This window comes from Lissotriton vulgaris, chromosome 3_1 (assembly GCF_964263255.1).
Source record: "Lissotriton vulgaris chromosome 3_1, aLisVul1.2, whole genome shotgun sequence".
Taxonomy (NCBI): domain Eukaryota; kingdom Metazoa; phylum Chordata; class Amphibia; order Caudata; family Salamandridae; genus Lissotriton; species Lissotriton vulgaris.
In genome coordinates this window covers 1,451,792,707-1,451,809,556 of record NC_141689.1, presented here as the reverse complement: position 1 = coordinate 1,451,809,556, position 16,850 = coordinate 1,451,792,707, and positions in this window count along the sequence as shown.

Genomic DNA, 16,850 nt, shown 5'->3' with positions numbered 1-16,850 from the left:
CACTGCAGCTGAAACATTTCAGCTCTTGGAATTAATCATCTCAGATGGTTAGTTCTTCACACACTTAAAGTTTAAGGACTGATCTGAATACTAGAATGAGGAAGTTTTGTAGGGAATTCTGGAGCACCATGGGCTCGCTCACTTGGTGGCTGAAGGGAGCAGTGTATGCAAATTTTGATGCTTGTACCAGATATCCATGGTGAAAGGAAGGTGTTTTTTGGGTGATTGGAAGAAGCAGTGAGATGATATGTAGTAGATCAGATCCAGCTCTAAAGTCTTTTCCAAAATGGAAGGCAAGGTATGAGTGGAGTTCAATGATCTTGAACAGAAGGGAAATGGGTAATAGAATTCTGTAGAAAGGAGAGCTGAAACTGAATCATTCTAGAAGCAGTAGGTTGTAAATTACTTTGGTTTTTGGAAAGAAATAGCACTATGCGACATGTGAATGAGTCTGTGATTTAGAGGAAGGCAGAGATTCAAGGGCCATTGGCACATAAGTAGTTGTAGAAATCAAACTCTGGTGATTTCACAGAGCAAGACTGTTTATAGGGGACATGATGAGTGAGGCAAGGACACCAGACTATTGCCCACAACAATGTTCCTTTAAAATAACCTTATACTTACTCTGAGGCACATAGGGAGTTCCCGACCCATCAACAACCGAGTAAATGGGCAAGTTTAAAAAAGAGCCGAAAGTTGTAGGTGATTTTACAGTTTCTATAAGATGCCTATATAAATAAAATACAACTTTTGTATTTTGTAATTTGCTGTGGTTCCTGCCACTCTTCTTTTGTAGTAACACCATTCTAAGTTTTCTAGAATAGTACTATCTCACATTGGGGACTGCTTCCTCAACATTGTCACTATTACTGGCACTCTTAACTTCCAACCACAGGAAATCCTCATTCATATATCGCTCCTCCACTTAGGCTACTTTAGACTTTTTTACTCAATATAGTCTTCTGCAAGATGGGCACAGTCATACTGCCATACCTACAGACAATCCACTGTTATGGGTAAATCATAGACCTGGGTGAAATTTAAATTACGCCAGATTAACTTCTGTAACTATGCATTACTATTGTGATGCGAAAGTACTGAAACTAGGTGATTACGCCAGCTTCGGTAATTAGGAGTAATTTGGGGAAATCTTTTCTACTCTCTTCCTAGACCTTCTCCCTGGAGGCTCACGCATCAGTTGTGGATGGTGCAGGTAAGCGCGATGGGGCGGTGTAGTGGTGTGACAGAATAGTTATCATTTATTTGTTTAATTTGACCTATTCTGTCGTCTGTCGACTTTCCCGCCCTGTCGCACCCCAACGTGCTTACCTGCACCGGCCGCCGCTGCATTTACATGCACTGTAATGCTGCCAGTTCACTGTGCAGCTGGAGCCAGGTCCATTTGATCACCACAAAGTCTGTCAGCCAACATTGCTCTGAAGTAAACTAGGCAACATCATCAGTTTTTATTAGTTCTATTTTTTTAAACATAAGCCTGACATGTGTCCTAAACCTCAACTCAGGGCTCAGGTCTTAAAAAAACAAGTGGGGGGACTAATAAGAATAAGCATTGCGCATTGGTGTCACTGATATCACAGAAAGGGATGTCGCCACTTCAATTGCTTTGGTAACGCTCAACAATTTGAGAAGGTGCAAAAACAAGTCTGGGACTGAGTGGCTCACTTCCATTCAAAATTATTATGAAGAGGTTGGTAGGTATTGTAGTTCTGTGGTTTGCGATGAGGTTCGACGGTTCCGAACTCGTTCAATAAAGGTCGTCTGAAACGGACGATTTTGGTGTCAGCAGACCGCAAATGGCGAGTGTAGCGTGTCTGAGTGTTTTCGTATGAATCGATATAGGAGAACACTCCGTATTCAAGGATTTAGTTTGAACCTCCGTGTTCCATTTTGTGTACGGCAGCCATTTTGTATGGTTGCCCTCACATAGGCCCGATGACTGTGGCCGAACGAGTCCTTGAGACACGTATGCCTTAGCTGACTTTTGAGTGACCTGGTCGAACTGACTCCTTGCCCGAGGCCGACCTCGCTGAGCCAGTTCCTTGTTCAGCAGCTGGTCTGATAAAGATCAAAGAGCAGGACGTGCCCGAGTTTATGGTACACTGCTCCCACCTTTCTATCTCACTTCCAATCTGTTTCTGCCTTTCCTTTACGACATAATCATTGATTTGGGTTGAAGGTTTTATGATGGGTTTGTCCGGCCTGATCGAACAGGAAACCTGGAATTTGCTTGGTCATTTCTGGTGGGCTGGACAAAGGAAGATGGGATTGTCTGAGATTGTCGTCATATGCTACTTTCAAAATGTTACACTGTCATTGGTCAGTTTGTATGCACCTAATGATAATTTGAAATGTTGCCTGAGGCTTGATTTTTGGCATAAAAGACCATGCTCCGCTCATTGAATTTGTGCTGTCTCTGGCGAACCACCCGTGTGTGCTTCGTAGATCTCTGTTCCTGGTTGCAGCCAATAAACTTTGGTCTTTGACGTCATCAAGAAGTATCCCGTGTCTCTGTTTGCCAAAACAGGGGAACTCTATTATCAGGCGTTCTCCCTGACGCCGCTGGGTTCTAAAACCCGGTCCTTCAGTTGGCGCCCTCGTGGGGCGACTTCAGCGGTACCGGTCCAAGCCAGAGGTTCGTGTGAAGCTTCTTGTGAAAATTCTGGAGGAAGGCCAGCCACTTTATCGACCCCTGTATGTCGTTGTGGTCCGTAAGTCTTTGCTGCGAGGTTTCCCGCTTCCCAACGGCTACGAAGGACTGCTGCCCTCACTGTTGCCCTGTTTTGGAGCCTTAGACGTTTGTAGAGCGAGACGATTGACGGGTCTTCTGGTGACGCCATCGACATTTCAGTTAAGTATTTCCCAGTCCTTAGATCGTTTTGGTATCCCTTTAGTGAATCGCTTTGATTTGGTACCTGCAAGCCCCAAAGCCAAGGGACTCGTGTATTCACGAGACTATCGTTTTGAGATTTCCCTTGTTGTTTGAAGCTAGACTAGTGTGCAAGATGCCTGGTTTTAGCAGACTCAGAAAATTGTTTGGTTGTGGTTTATCTAAGGATTCCCGGTTAGAGGATTCGTGTCCGGTTCCTCCGATCGGAACTCCTACATATGACTTATACGTGAAGCATGGTGTGGGCCCTATTAGTTATAATGAGATCTGGGTAAAATATACGAAGAATGACGGTGTCCTACAGTGGCCCCGTTACGGTAGTTTTGAAACTGAGATTCTAGATAATCTTGAAGTGAAATTGTTTAGGAAAAAAGCCCGGCCGGCGATGTTTGACTCTTTCCGCATATGGCGCAAAGAAGCCAAACAGAAAGAAATGAAATTAGCGAAGAAGAATAAGCGAGAACGAGGTATGTCAATGGTACAAGCTGCTATTGCGTACAGGGATAATGAGGAAGAGCAAGAAAGTGAACAGATGCTTAGAGTGAGGAAGTTAGCGGTAGATAGATGTTACCCAGTCTTGCCGCCTAAAGAGCAGAAAGACGAGAAAGATCTTGCGAAAGATCCTTTAATGTCGCATCTGTTAAGTTCGGCACCACCCTATGCACAGAATGCTACGGCACCACCGCCACCAGTGGTGGCTGTACAACCTCCGGTTATTATGCCTCTTGTAGTTCCTCCACAGCCAGCTCCTCTTCCGTTGGCTACTGTTCCTTTGGCGCAGCCTCCTCGGGGGCCGCCAACTTTGCCTTCTCCTTTGACTGCTACTTCTATGTCTGTCCCTAATGCTTCTTCAGCTCCGACTTTGGATTCTTCCGCTATTGTTCCGTCTTCCCTTATTTTTCCAACTTCTCCTTCTACTAGGCAGCGAATGACTGCTGCCTTTTCTGGTTTTCTGACTCCTTGGTTGGGTATGTCTTCCGTGAGCGAGCGTAGACAATCACTTAGTCAATTGCCTGATGTGGATGAACGTGTGGTTTTGGATCACATGGCACGTAGATGGGTTACGTATACATCCCAGTACGATCTTGAGGGTATCATGGATGTTTTTCAGCAATGGAAAGCACCAAAGCAACAGTATGTTTTCGAAATGATGTGTGTGTTCCTCCATGAACAATGGATGGACGAAGTGGGTAAAGCTCCTGAAGAATTGTGTCGAGTGCGTTCCGAGTTTGCGAAAGGGACGATTGTGAGTCTCCTCGACATCGAGAGAGCGGTGTCGACGTTATTGTCGTTTCTAAATAATGCTCCTTCTGAACGGCTGTTTGAGCCTGATTCGTCAGTTAGGAGACAAGCGCGTCAGTATCCGATGCGAGAGGTTCCTCTGGTTTGGAGACCTCAAGATGGAGCTATTGCTGTGCACTTTCAGCGAGTGTGGGTACATGTTCCTTGGAAACGTGCTGAAGTCCTAGCACTTAAGCAGACTTTACCTGATCCACAGAAAAATCCTGCGGGATATTATAAAGAGCTCACTCAAACAGTGAGTTTGTGCGTTATGAATTTAGCGGACATAGACATGTTGTTTGGGAATGTTGTTCCACGGCCCATCTGGAATGTCATTCGACATACGGATCATGATAATGAATTGGGTGATACGTGGGTTAATCTTGTTGCTGCGAATGACAGACAAGTTGGAGGTGCTAAGCCTGAAGATCTTATTACAGAACTTCCTGGTAGGATTATTAATTTTATGAAGACTTTGATGCCCGAAGTGCGTGTTAATTGGCACAAGTTGTCTGCATGTAAGCAGAAGAAAGATGAGACTGTGTCTGATTTCTTCACGCATTTCAAAGAAACTTTTGTCGATCATAGTGGTCAGGATATGGCTACCGAGGGTGGCCAGAGATTATTCGTTGACAAGTTTGTGCATAATCTGCTTCCCGAGTTGTGCACTAAGTTGAAGGATTCTGAGAGTGCTTGGCCTGTTTCTATGTCAGTGCAGATTTTAGCTACGGCTCAGTACTATGAAAATAGACGTAAAGATGAGTTAGAGAAAGCGGATAAGAAGACTAAGGAATTGAAGACTAAAGTTCTTCTACAACAAGCTTATCCACCCCGCGTTAATAGTCAGCGTGATTATCAGCATCCTCAGCAGTATTCGAGAAACTCGCAAAGGAACGAGTCTTCTCAACCGTGTTTTCCGTATGGGCCTAATCAGTATGCGTATTGCAAAGAAGAGGGTCACTACAAGAATAGTTGTCCGGTCTTGTTACAACGAACGAATGGTGCTTCTGGTGTAAGAGGTAGAGGTGCTCAACAAGCGGCTAGAGGTAGAGGTCGCGGACAGAATGCACTTCCTTTGCCTCCGCAGAATTCAATGAATAGTTTTGATCAACAGCAGAGTTCATCTGGTAGGACAGCACAGTACTATGTAGATGATTATTATGTTGAAGGTGACAAAGCAAACGGTAATGATTGTTAGGACAGCCATGGACAAAGAGAGGGAGTTGTTTCAGTTCCAGTAGATCAGAGTGGACCTTATGTTGAAGTGATTGCATCAGGTGTGTCAGAGCCTTTTCTGCTAGATACTGGTGCTACAAAGAGTTCTATTATGCATTCTAAACTCCCTGGCGCACCTTTATCTGGCTTTGATAATGTTTCTGTAGGTTTTTCTGGCGCCCCCGTTACGAATCCGATTTCTGCTCCATTGTCTCTTTCTGTTGGTCCTCATAAGTTTGAAGCACCCCTTCTTTTGACTACAGGTTGTAATGAGAATTTGTTAGGATTGGATTTGTTGAAGAGATTGTATGCGACATTGTATTGTTCTCCGTCAGGAGTACATCTTACTTTGGGTGAGAGTGTGATCTCTCCGATGTCTGTGCCAAAAGATAGTCTTCCATCTGAATTGTCTATGTTACCGGATTCACTGTCCAAATGATGTAGGTCTACTAGACATTCCCCCATATGTTGTGACATTGAAGGCGAATGCTAAGTTACCGCGCATTCCACAATATCGTATCTCGAGTGATGGTGAGCGTGCACTTTTAGCGATTATTTATGATCTGATCGAAAAGGGTGTCATTGAGGAGACGAGAGGTAATGTGTGCAATAGTCCTGTTTTGCCTGTTTTGAAGAGAACTGATCCTTCACAGCCTCCTGTATATAGATTTGTCATCGATCTTTGTGAAGTAAACAAGATTGTTGTTCCACAATTTCCTGTTGTGCCTGACATTACTGCATTGTTGACTCTGATTCCGGCTTCTGCCACCTGGTTTTTGGTGATTGACTTGAAGAATGCTTTCTTCAGCATCCCGATTGCCACGGAGAGTAGGGACATCTTTGGATTCTCTTTAGGAGGTCGCAGTTTCCGCTTTAAGCGTGCTCCTCAGGGATATTGTGAGAGTCCATCGATCTATAGTCAAGCTTGATCTATTGGTTATACCTGATGGTGCGGCCCTTATTCAGTATGTCGATGATTTGCTAGTTGCCGCTGATACTATGGAGATTTGCAGGGAAGCCACTTTGTTGTTATTACGTCATTTGTCTGATTGTCATCACAAAGTTTCTCTCTCAAAGTTGCAATTTTGTCGACAAGAAGTAACCTACTTAGGTCACCTCTTATCGAAGGAGGGAAGGAAACTGACCCCAGAAAGAATTCAAGCTATTGCGAAAATGAGTGTGCCTACGACACAGAGAGAAGTACGTGCTTTTTTGGGTATTACGTCGTACTGTAGACAGTGGATTCCTAATTTTTCTTTGCTAGCGAAACCTTTGATAGCTCTTACTGTTAAGGATACTCCGAATCCCATTCCTTGGACTGACGAATGTCAAGAGAGCTTTTCTGAATTACGCAATGCGTTGTTTTCGGCTCCTGTTTTGGGTACTCCCGACTACAGTAAGCCTTTCACATTGTATGTTCACGAGAGAGAAGAATGTGCATTGTCGGTTTTGACTCAGCAGTTTGGCGATAAGCAACGCCCATGTGCGTACTTTTTGTCGACTTTAGATCCTGTAGCTAGAGCGTTGCCGAGTTGCTTGAGAGCTACGGCGGCAGCGGCTGTTTCAATTCGACAGTCTGCTGGTTTGGTTATGGACAATACATTAATTGTCATGGTTCCACATGCAGTGGATACCTTGTTGAATCGTACGAAGACACAGCACTTAACTAGTGCTCGGTTGTCAGGGTATGAGTTGACACTGTTAGCGAGTCATCTGCACATAAAGAGGTGCAATACCTTAAACCCAGCCACGTTGTTGCCGATTTCACTTGAGACAGATGGTGATAGTGAAGAACATCATTACTGTTTTCTGAGAACTGAAGAAGAGATGAAAAGGAGAGTAGACCTTAGGGACACTCCTCTTCCTGACTGTGATGGTACTTTGTGGGTTGATGGTTCGTGCTTTAAGTTGCCGAATGGTGATACGACTGCGGCATATACTGTTACGACTTTGCATACGATTGTTGAAGCTGCACGTATCCCACATAATTCAGCACAAGCAGCAGAATTGATTGCATTGACGAGAGCGTGTGTGTTGGCAAAAGGAAAACGAGTGAATGTGTATACTGACAGCCAATATGCCTTAGGCATGGCTCATAGTTTTGGACGTTTGTGGCGTGAACATGGATTTTTAACTTCGCATGGGACGAAGATCCAGCATGGACAATTGGTGAATGAACTTCTTGAATCTCTTACATTACCATTACAAGTAGCGATCGTGAAATGCAGTGCCCATAAGAAAGTTACGGATGATGTTGGTCGTGGTAATGCGTTTGCGGATGAAGTTGCGAAAGAAACTGCGAGAAACGTGATGAGCCGAATGTATGTTGCGGGTCCGGTGAGATGGGTTCCAGAGAAGAGTATTTGTGAAGATACGATCGAGAGTGTGATATCCATTCAAGCTGAAGCCACAGAGAAAGAGTTGAATGACTGGAGAGAAAGCAAGGGTAGATTGGATTTGAATGGTTGTTGGACTGATTTGTCAGAGCATCAGAGATGGTTGTTGCCTAACGCATATGTGCTTCCAGTTGTTACAATGGCTCATGGAATGGCACATATTAGCGTGAAAGGGATTCGTAAGTTGTTGGCTCCGGTTTGGCAGAATGTGGGGATTCCCAAATGTGCAGAGAATTTGGTTAAGAACTGTATGGTGTGTTTGATGCATAATCCTGGTAAGGGAACTCCAACACCTGCTGGTCATTTTGCTCCTCCTACGTATCCGTTCGAGGCTTTGCAGCTAGATTTTATCCACATGGAGAGATGCAACAACTTAAAATATGTTTTGGTGGTTGTTTACTCTTTTTCTAGATGGGTAGAAGCTTACCCCTTTAAGGACAATACTGCCTTGTCCACGGCGAAAGTTTTGATAAAGGAATTTTCCCGAGATTTGGAATGCCGAGAATTATCTGGAGTGACAATGGGAGTGAATTTGTGGGTCAAGTTATGAAGAGAGTGTGTGAGGGTCTAGGAATTAGGCAGAAATTCCACGCTGCAAATCACCCCCAATCAGCTGGTTTAGTCGAGTGCTATAATGGTACTCTTAAATTAAAATTGGCCAAAATCGAAGCGAGCACTGGTTTGCAATGGCCAGATGCCTTGCCATTAGCACTTCTGTCTACAAGAATGACTGTGCATTCACGAATGGGTTTGAGTCCGTATGAGGTTGTGTTTGGTCGCCCTGCGAATATTTGGGGTGTACCAAGACCAACGAAGTTTAGCGACCTCCAGTACCCCCTGTTGCTTGATTACTTGCGTGAACTGACAACTAAAATGAGTGTTTTATGCCAACAGGTGCATGACAGCCTTCCACAAGCTTCAGAGGATCCAGGCCATTCTATTGAACCTGGCTCGTGGGTCTTTGAGCGCAATTTCCAGCGGACCAAGAACGAACAGCCCCGTTGGACGGGACCCTTTCAAGTGCTCCTGTCGACACGATCTGCGGTCCGAGTGCGAGGCAAGCGAAACTGGATCCACGGAGTACATACTAAGCGGGCACCTTTGCCCTTACCTTACGATAAGTGGGTCCAGTAGGGACTTGCAGACTCTGAAACTGAAGTCGTTCCACGGTTCCTACCATTCAGCGATGCTCGACTGATTGGAACGAACTCCGAAAAAGAGAGCGATGATATTTTGCAAGAATCAGTGCCCCTTGCGGATCGGTTGAACACTACAGAGCCTCAACTTTTATTTACGGATTAAGAATTATCTGGAAACTGCCGCTATAATTTGCGACCGAGAGTCAAGGACAAATAAATAAAGACAAATAAAGTTTTATGATTTTTCTGTTTGCAGGTTAACTCTCGACCGAGGATCTACTAATTTTTGTTTTTTTGAACCGCCATCCGGTTCCTTCTGCTAGGGTCGCGGTTGCCATAAGTCTCTGGAGTGCAAGCCTGAGACACTAGGTCGAGGGTTCTGGTTGGCCTAAGGGAATTTTCCTGGGTTGACAGAGGCATTCCTTAGCAGAATCAACCTACCACCGCAGGTAGCATATTTAGTTTAGGATGGATTTCTTTGAGTTGGAGAGACCTGTACAGAAAATGACTTTTAGAAAACGGATATGTAAAATCATATCGAAGAAAAGTTTTTTGATACCATGTTTGTTTTTACTATTGAGCTTGATAATATTTACAGTTGGTTATGTAACATTTTATTTTAAAATGAAGTTTAATCCCACTGTGCAACCTACACCTCCACCTACTATTTCTTCTCATTCTTTTCATCCTTTGCCTGAACATGAGGTAGTTAGACGATTGGAATTTGCTAACAATTCCTTCATCCAACTTTTGCACCAACATCAGTTAGTGATGAACACGACAAACTGTTGGATTTGTGGTCTAATGCCCCATACGACCGATAAGGGTATTCCGTATTTAGTTTTACCTTTTAGTTTAAATGGTTCGATTTGGGCTTATAGAACGATGTTTATCTATGCCCATAGTGTCTACCCTCAACGTTCACTGAAAGACAACCCGAAGAATAGTGCTCTAGTTAAGGGCATTGTCGACATGATTAGAGGGATTAGCTCGTATGAGACTATTCTGAGAGATGAGACACTAGCCTACATTGACCGGAACGTTACTGGATATGGAGTTAGTCTGAGTGTTATCCAGCGAGCGAAGAGTTCTCCACCAATTTGGATAGTGCCCCATCAGGGTCGCCATTGTCTGCAGGGTAATGGCAAGAATCCGAGAGCTCAGTTAGGGAAGAGTGTTTGCACTGAGACTTAGGTATTTGCGTACCAGTCTTCACCAGTGTTTTTAGCTGCTAAGGGTACCTACTTTGTTTGCTACAACAAAGCGTATACATGGTTGCCCCCTGATTTTTCGGGCACATGTTTTGTTTCCTTTCTGTTACCTCTAAGCATGGGCGAATTTTGCGAATCTGGCGTTCGCGAATTTTGCAAATTTGCGAACTCGCAATCCGCGATAAATCCGCGAATTCTCGCGAATTTGCAGATTTTTTTTTGTGTGTTCGCAAGGGTTTCTGCCAGTTCGCGGGGGTTTGGTACTAGTTCGCAATTGCGAACTTACTTGTCGGCTCGCAACGGTCGCGACTATGTTGTTTCTACGTCTGGTTCATCATCACAGCCTCCCAGCACCCTCTGTTTCACCACTGCCACCCTCTGTATCACCCATGCCACCCTCTGTTACATCAATGCCACCCTCTGGTTCATCATCACTGTAGATTATGGGGGGGAAAAGCAAGCACTCCTGCCCTGCTTCAACTGACATTAATTAATTTGGGGTTAGTTTATTAATGTGTCACTGTTTTAAAATTCCAGGTCTGGCACCTGCTTCCTTATCAGTAATTTGCTTTCTGTTGCAGTGCAATTTTTTTTCCAGGACCTTTGTGGCCTACTTCTAGCTATTCTATGAGCCTGCTGTGAGGGTCAGAGCAGGGTCATACAATTGTTGCAACTAGCAACTGAACTCTGGAGGGGCCCCAGTCAGGAAGCACTACAGGGAATGGTTACTAATGATGAGTTTGAACTCTTGCACCTGCCCAGTGCTTTCAGTTTTGCAAAAGTCGTTTTTCTGCAATTTCGCGGGATTCGCGGGGCGCGAACACCCGCGAGATCGGATTCGGAAGCCGCGAATTCGTGCGAATATGCGATTTCTTTTTTTGCGGCGTATTAGTTCGCAAGGTTTTGTGCGTTTTCGCGAGCCACTTGTAGCGCAAGGCGCGAAGTTACCCTCGCGGTCGTTCAAAGGCGCGGCCATCTTGTTTGCATGACGTATTTCCGTTTCCGGGCGCGAAGTGTAATCTCGCAAAGTGTGCGGCTCGCCAGTACAATTTCGCGAGTGTTCGCGAGGAACATCTTGTGCGAACTTACCCGTGCGGTCGTGAACGGGCGCGTCCATCTTGTTTCTCATTCATTGCTATGGTTCTGGGCATGCTTTTTGTATCTTGTCTAAATCTCTGCCATCCTTTGCTTGTTTGAAGTTTTTTTTAATCTATTTTACTTATTATCTATCCCTCTATTTTTCTAGCCCTATATTTTTGTGTTTACTGCTACTTTTTGTTAATTTTAAACTAATTTTTTAAACTCTTGTCTTTTCTTCTCTTCCCTATTCTATTTTCTTTATTCCTTTCCGCCCAGACCATGGTGAAGGGAGCCCGAAAGCATCCCGAGAAGGGGAAGGGTCCCGCACCCCGTGCCCGGCTCCCGTGCGGGCGTTTGAGGGGGGAGCTTGTGATGCCACGGGAGATCTTTAGCGCGGAGGAGGTGGCCGCTCTAGTGTTCTATGTACAGCGCCACCTCCCCAGGACCATCATGGCAGGCGGCAAGATCGGAGGCGGGTACGGGATGCGGGATCGCCGGATTGCGGTGGGATAAGGTGTGCCGGGCCATGTACCACCACTCTCGGGTCCGGCGCACCTACAGCCAGGCCACCCACCGCTGAACGGATGTCCTGACCCGTGAACGAGATCTGCTCGACCTGCTTGGCCTCGAGATCCCCGGGCTTGGTGAGTAGTAGTAGTAGCTATTTCTTTACTACTCTGTTTTCTCCTGCTGTGTTATTATATTGCAAATTTTTTTTTTACCAAGAGCAATAATGCTGCTCATTACATTGTAGGTAAATTATATTTCAAAATCTTCTGTGCATTTCAGGTGCACTGCTCTCCTCAGTAGTGTTGCTACTATGCTTATTTGTTTTCGATTTTGTGTTCATTTCATTGGCCTGTGAAATTATGTATGAGTGGAGTTTAAAGAACTGCGTAATGCTACACACTAAGGTTCAGATGTTTAATTACCGGCGCATCCCTGCAAAGTAGCAGGGATGCGCCAGTAATTGTGCGCCACGCCACTATCACCCATGGTGCGCCGTATTTACAATGCGGCGCACCATGGTGCCCAAAACGTCACCAAAGCGTTACGCATCTGTGCCGTAAGGGTGGCGCAAAGCTGGAGTTGCGTCGCAATGATGGAGCAGCTCCATCAATGCTCTGGGGTGCCCTATCTCCCCAATGCTGCGTCAAGCCATACGTCTGCTTCAAGCAGGCGCAGGGTTTGAGTCACGCATCATTGTCGTTAAAGTGAATGATTGAAATCTTGTAGATTTCCCTCAGCCACTTTTAGGATCCGTTCCTGCGCAGGAACGCCCTCCCTTGCGCCGGAACGCCCCCTGATGGCGCAGGGCTTTACAACGTGATGCATCTCCCATATGCGTCACGTTGTTAATATACGCCGCACCATTGTGCCTCTTTTGTGCTGCCGCTGCGTCACAAAAGTCACGCAACAATGGAGCAAAAGAGCCGCAAGGGGCTTCTAAATCAGCCCCTACAAACTCAAGTCCAGTCCTTCCTTTGTACACATGGCGATATGAAGAAATAGTGGTGGTGGATTGATAGTTTGAGTATTTTGATGACTGGTTAATGTAGTAGGAAACTTTAGTGTTGTCGCTGATCTGCAATCACGATGGACTTTGGCTGTCACTTCGCGTGCTGCGGACTGCTGCCTGCCAATCCTAGGCAAACCTTTTTAGTACTTTGTGTAGTGAGTTAAATAAGAAGTTTTCCAATTCGACGGTCCGCAAATCAAGCAATACTAATAACGTAGTAGACCACATGAGATTGGTCAATAATATATCCCGTGGAATAGTTGTCTATTTACTATTTCGCCAAAATATTTTGTTAGTTCTTTTGAAATGTTTGATTTGGTTGACAAATATCATCCATGTTTTCTGTTTTTCTTTCTTTCATGTTGTACATCAGCTTCAGGTGGCTGTGTAATTGTGATTCAGTGTTGTTATACAAACATTTTTTTTGTTTGTTGATAGGAAGAAGACTATCTTCTCCCACCAGTGGACGCCCAAATTCTTGGTAGATATGTATTTGTTTAATAGTAACGTCATTGTTATCCCTTCCCAACTCATTACTTGGGTTTGGTTGCAGTAGCTATTTTACATCTCAAGGTCCTGAAGAAAGCCGGGGCAATCCCCCTTAGGCTGAAACATGTCGACCGTACTGCACAGCGCCATGGAGTAGTAGTCCTCCACCAGGCGTGTTTTTAACTTTTCGACACACAGACTTCTGTATGCACACTTAGTCAGAGCCTGCGTAGTTAATTTTATCTTTCACCATTTCTTGAGCACTGCACTTCACTAGTCCACTCCTTTGGCAAACACCATGGCTAAGATTACTGACATCCATTTTCACACTAACACTAATTGGTTGGATGTGATATGGCTTGATCAGAAAGTCCCACGTGACGCATACTCCACCAAAAAGGGTGGTCTGCTGGGATTTTTTCTAGCTTGTTTGTTTCCAATAACTACTAACGGCACTGATACACATGCGCATCCAGCTGGTCCATAGTCACTGGCATAGTCATACACCCCCTCTAGACCTAGTCTGCTTTGTTGTATGTCTTATGTACATCAGCTTCCCCCAGGGGCAAGAGGAGGACACAGGAGGAGGAGGAGGGTGCTGTTGAGGATGCAGGCCAGGATCGGGCAGGCGAGGGCTCCTTTGCTGGCCCCAGTAAGTTTTAATTTTAATATAGAGTACTTATTTTTTCCCAGCGTTCCTCATTCGATTTTTTCTAAATCGTCTTTGATATTCTTGTAGACTGGATCTAAATTCTTATCCTGCCTTGACTATGACTCCGTGTGGTATTACTAGATTATTCTTAATAGTCTGTCTGTTAAGCTAACTAAGATTGCACATTTGGCAATTCCATTGGACTCCCATTCTAGTCAGCAATAGCTCTATGCACAGAGTGCAGTCCTCTGGGATTGTCCATAATGTCTTTTCAAGTCTTCTAAATGTTTTTGCTTTGACAATTGCCAACAATAAAAAGGTGAATGACCACCAAGAAAGAATAAGATACTACTTTACTTTTGGTTTGGATAGGAGGACAATCCATTCTACTACTGTTGCAGGGACAAATCTGCACAAACAGAACTATGGACACTAAATAATGCATTGTTTAGCTTATCAATTATAATAGGTGCTGTTAGACTTTCCACATACCTCAGTGATAACAGACTTTGTAGTTGAACCCCCAATCTCCTTACTGACTAGATAGTGTGGCAGAGTCCTTTAGCTCCCAAAGTCACCGATGATTATGATTATTGCCCAATGATGTCAGAGGCACGGACTAATGCTTGAAAAAATTGCAAAACCTTTAGCTCATCCACTCTAGTCTGGAGGACCAAAAACCACAGAGTCTATTTAAGTTTAAAAGCTTTATTAAAAGTAAACACATTTATTAAAATCAAGTTTGTCATAAAAGTAAACGTTTAACTAAAAATGAAAAAATGCTTAGTGCTGACGATTAATTGGACACATTTCTTGTGGTCAAGCCGAGCTCTCACCTGGTTTGAACTGCTCGTGTTCTTAGAAGTCAAGCTTCTGTCTGTTAGGAGAAAAAGTGGTGCGTGTTAAAAATAAAAAGCAAGCATTCATCAGTTGTGCCAAAAAGTGCTGGTTTCAAAAGGAGAGTGTACCCCACTTTCACCAGGGAACAGGGAAGGAAGACAGTTAGTCAAAGGGGGATCCCTGGAGTCAGCTCATTAAATGATGACTCCTAACCTATCTTATTAGGGAAGAAAGTCGCACAGTGCAATATGTATTAAAAAATATAAAAAAGGGTTTCCACAGAGAAATAGAATCGTTAACAATCTATTATTTATTAAAAGCCAAAATCAAACAAAATAGAAAAACAATAAAAAAGGCAAAGCAATTTCATACAATTTTAACAATACAGTTTAAAAACCAAGGAAAAATACCTTGAAAAGATAAAAGTTAAAGTTTTACCCGGCCCTGACTGGATTCTTTTAAACATTGTTTTTTGTTTAAAAGAATCCAGTCAGGGCCGGGTAAAACTTTAGATGTACATCCAACCTCTTCACTAAAGCTTTACAGTAGTTAAAGTGGTTCAGGCCATTGGATCTGGTTATATTCAGTGGCAGAGATATCTGGGAGCCACATCGATACAAGGGGTTTTTGTGATTATATGTAATTTCGTTTTCTGTCTATCCATTGTCAATATGTTTTAGATATGTCTCTATTGGTCGTGTATTTTATTATTGTGTCTGTATAATATGATTATGCTTGTATAACACTGTCCTTATTTAACTTTTATCTTTTCAAGGTATTTTTCCTTGGTTTTTAAACTGTATTGTTAAAATTGTATGAAATTGCTTTGCCTTTTTTATTGTTTTTCTATTTTGTTTGATTTTGGCTTTTAATAAATAATAGATTGTTAACGATTCTATTTCTCTGTGGAAACCCTTTTTTATATTTTTTAATACATATTGCACTGTGCAACTTTCTTCCCTAATAAGATAGGTTAGGAGTCATCGTTTAATGAGCTGACTCCAGGGATCCCCCTTTGACTAACTAAGTGCCAAAAAGTGCAGCAAGACAACATCCTTCCCTGGAAAAACTGACATTTTTACTTTAGAGTAGACAGTCACAAATTATTAAATTGTATACTGTTTTTTTCACATTTCTTTCTTCCTCCTAGACCAAATATTATATAGTAGTGAGTGGTGTATTCTAACATTATTAAATGTACTTTGTAGGTGGAACATCTGGAGGCGGGGCCAGCGCGGAGGTGGTGGTGGCATTGGACGAGGATGACAACTCTGGGGAGGAGGCGGTGGAAGTGCCGGACAATTCTGTGGGGGATGACACGGTGGTGGCGGGCAGAGGTAAGATATATATTTCTTACTCATTGAGATTGAAGACTGCAGTGTGCTTTCTGCACGGGTGTATTATAAATAAACCAGGTAGTAGCCTCCTCTAAATGTACTTCGACTTAGCTGTGAAGTTTTTGGCGAGAAGAATCCCAATCAGATCTGAGATGAACTTGATGGATGGGATGAACGAAAAGCGAAATAAGGGTGTAATTAAGTGTGGAAGGACGAGAAATGTAATGATGACTGGCAAAGAAGAATGATATGTGTTTGCTTGGTCCCCGAGGTGGCTGGGAAGGAAAGAATATGGTATGGTTCATGGCTGGGTGAATGATGAAGCAAGGATGGGTGGAAGGGGAACAGCCTGGGTGGGTGAAACAGAAACTGTATGTGTGCATATACTTTGAATGGATGGATGCCTGGATCATTCATGGTACTATCTGACTCTTAGATAGCATATGTGTATCTAGAGAGAGTAGACGGTCACTGGATGAACTAAGTGTTACTTTGAAGAGCATGTAACACCGCACCCGCACGTCCGTTCTAGTGTAGGAAAGGCAAGGAAAAGAAGTTGTAATTTTGTCCAAATACTACCATGAATAGCAGCAGTAGTTTGTATTGCAACTGCAAGCACAGCATATATCCGGTTATTACGGTGGACACTCCCTACCTCTCTTAATAACTTTAGTTTAGTAGTAGTACGTCATTCATGTGTGGGTGTATCACTGTTCACTCAATAATAAGCAAAGCACCTAAAGTCATCCCATATGTCATCAAATACATCCCATGTGAAGTGAT